At 42.5% G+C, this 3,254-nt stretch overlaps 1 pseudogene; it reads left to right on the top strand.

The window, feature by feature from the left end:
• The first annotated feature begins 866 nt into the window (after positions 1-866).
• LOC147092648 (putative G protein-coupled receptor 139) lies at positions 867-2,986 on the top strand (annotated as a pseudogene).
• Positions 2,987-3,254: the final 268 nt, after the last annotated feature.

Below are 3,254 nucleotides of genomic sequence, written 5' to 3'. Positions count from 1 at the left end.
AACTGTATATCAGGATCGATTTTTACCCCATCACGGTGCATGTACCAGAACCGTTGTATTCACAGCCTGAATCTAACAGAAGATGCATGAAGCAGTTACAGGTCCGGTATATGCTATTTATTACCCAATTCTTGCGGCTGTTGGTGTTCCAGGTAAGTCATTTTATTGCCATCTTGTTCATTATGTAAATAAGTCTCTTGCTGCATATGATACATACATAGAATTACATATAATGTACAGCACACAAAGAGTCATCTGGCTCAACTGGTCTAAGCCAGTGTTTGTGCTCCTGATAAGCCTCCTCCCACCTCTCATCATCTAACTTTTCTGCATAACTTTCAAATCCTTTCTCCCTCGTGTGTTTATCTAGCTGCCCTTAAATGCATTTCTGCTATTCGCCTCAACCACTATTCATGGTAGCGGGTTCCACATTCTCACCACTCTCTGGGTAAAGAATGTTCTCCTAAATCCCCTAATTAATATATTAGTGGCCATATTGTACTTATGTCCCCAAGTTTTGGTCAACCCCACATGTGGAAACATAGTCTCCACCTCTACCCTATCAAATCCTTTCATAGAAAGACCTCTGTCAGGTCACCCCTCAGCCTTCCATTATCTAGAAAAAAAGGTTCCCAGCCTGTTCAATCTTTCCTGATAGTTCTACCCTTTCAGTTCCTGGTTCTTCCTTGGAATTATTTTCTGCACCTTCTCCAGTGCCTCTATATGCTCTTCACAGCATGCAGACCAGAACTGCGCAAATTACTCTAAATTGTACTTTATCTCCTCTCCTAATGCATCTTACAATGTCAACCCTTCAGTGATTCACGTCAAATCAACAATATCATGGAAAACGCTCCGCGAAAGTAATGGAAGAAGTTGATGCGGGAGCATTAAGCTCCGATCCTGTCATCACAAATCGCAACCTCCAGGCGCATGCGCAGTTTCCGGTTTCATCCAGACAGCATTAAAGAAGAAATTTTTAAAAATGTATGTTGTCACACTACAACATGTCCCTCTGGAAATATTCGTAGTGGTATAGTGACAATTGTAAAATCGTAGAATGAAGCTATCGATAACATCGCTTCTGAACCAGAAATTAATTTGCTCTGAGTCCTTTCCCCAGGTTCCTTTCTCTTTTAGTAACGTTTATCCACTTCAGTCTAAAAGCAATTATTAATTCGGCATGTGCCGTAGCCTCTGGTAGGTTATTTTATTTCCTATCACCACCACTAACCCGATCCCAAAAATATCCTAACATTTCCCGAGATTCGTTGGTGAAGATTTAATCCTTCTTTTTCCTATATTAATACAGTTCATCCGCCAGAGCAAATGTTTTTTCTCTCTCCCTTATTCGTCTTCTGGAAATCTCTCAGCTGTCGGAACACGTTTACCAGATCGCCTCTTAAACTCCAATGCAACGAGCTCCAGGTTCCCCTGCCTACTTTGACAACTAAAGCCCAGCATTCCCCGATGTTATGTTAGTTGGTTTCCTCGGTACCCTCTCCATAGTCTTTGCATCTTTTCTAAGGAAGACCTGCCACAATGGAGTAAATTACCAACTTGCCATCGGAAATAAAACCGACATTCCAGATCGGCCGCCAGTTATAGAAACCGCCCGATTTCAGTCTGACGTATTTCTATTGCACGATGCGGGGGTTTATCTGAAAGCCGTGGCTGCACCGATTGCAAGTTCCCACCTCCATTTCAATTCGTTTCAATTTATCCTTTCGCCTCCCCTTCTTGTATATTTTAGATATTAGTTCACGTTTACCACTCACGTGCTATTAATTTTTTCAAATACACAGTTTAATTATTATTTAGTTTTATTTTGAAACAAACCCAACCAGTCCGTTGGAAAACTGATGGGGTCGGGTACAACGCTGGTTTTACTGTCCATTGAAATGAATGGAGTTAATATTGGGCGCAGTAAAACTGGCGTTTTCTTGATGCCGTGGGTTTCCCGCCCGACACGTGAGCTTAAAATTATCCTCAGTCACCACAAAGCGGGCGTTTCGATTCCTTCCACAGAGTCAGTAAAGAAACTGAAATTCAGACAAAATCCTGATGCTTTGTACTGGGAGTCTGGTCAATGATTTCCCTCTTTCTTGCAGTTAACATAATGGCAATTGCGATCCTGTGCCAGAGGAAGTGCAGTCTCTCCAAATGCATCACTCTCTATCTAGTGGCTATGGCTGTCGCGGATATTGAACAGGATCTTTGGCATTTACTATCCAGTTAGCGCCTTGTCCGTTACTCTGGCGTGCCGTCTCCAAACGGTCCTAGTTTATGCTTGCAGAAACGGCTCTGTCTGGCTAACAGTCGCTTACTCCTTTGATCGATTCGTTGCTATTTGTTGCCAGAAGCTGAAAAGGATATATTGCACCGAGAAAACGGCAGCTCCGATCGTAGGCACGGTGTTGCTTCTGAGCTGTTTGCAAAATATCCCATGGCACTTTGTACTTGAACCTTTGTATTTATTAACAACGTCCCAATGTTCTGTGGCCTCAAATCCAACTTTTATACTTTACCCACGTGGATAGCATATTCCTGGAGTAATCATATTTTAACACCGTGTCTTGCAATTTTCCTTATTTTACTGTTCAATGTACTGACAGTAAGACATATATTATCCTCCAGTAGAGTCCGACGGGCATTGAGGGGCATCAACACTGCTGAACATAAAGTTGATCCAGAGCTGGAGAACCGGAAAAAATCCATCATTTTACTCTTCAGTATATCCGGAAGTTTCGTCATATTATGGGCGACATACACCGTACATCACTTCTATTACCGAATCACAGGCACTTATGTCTATACAGGTTACAATGACCCAGTCTTTATTCTTCAGGAATCCGGACACATGCTTCTCCTATTGAGCTGCTGCACAAACACGTGTATTTACGTCATGACCCAGAAAAAATTAAGGGAGGAGTTGAAGAATGCGGTGAAATATCCGCTGATACTAATAGTCAAATTGATGAAATGATCGAAAGAAATGGGATCTCCTGTGTACAGTATTCAGATCTCAATCACTTTCATCCATGAGCTTTCTGCAATGGGGCGGCCGGTGGGCGGGGTGGGGTGGGGCGGTGGGGGACAGGTTCATTCTCCTGTAGTTATATCACACTGGGAGTAGCTTTGTTCATTGGTGCTTCATATTATATTTGATGCATAACTTGCATCTTGAGGTATCCAACAATGCCGATTCTATTACAGACAGCCTCACTGCAACTGAGTGTAAGCAATAAGGAAAC

The sequence above is a fragment of the Somniosus microcephalus genome, unplaced genomic scaffold (assembly GCF_052327205.1).
Source record: "Somniosus microcephalus isolate GS21.2 unplaced genomic scaffold, FLI_Smic_1.0 unresolved_chr2, whole genome shotgun sequence".
Classification (NCBI taxonomy): Eukaryota; Metazoa; Chordata; class Chondrichthyes; order Squaliformes; family Somniosidae; genus Somniosus; species Somniosus microcephalus.
The sequence above is the reverse complement of the archived record's forward strand: the minus strand, read 5'-3'. Positions and strand labels throughout refer to the sequence as shown.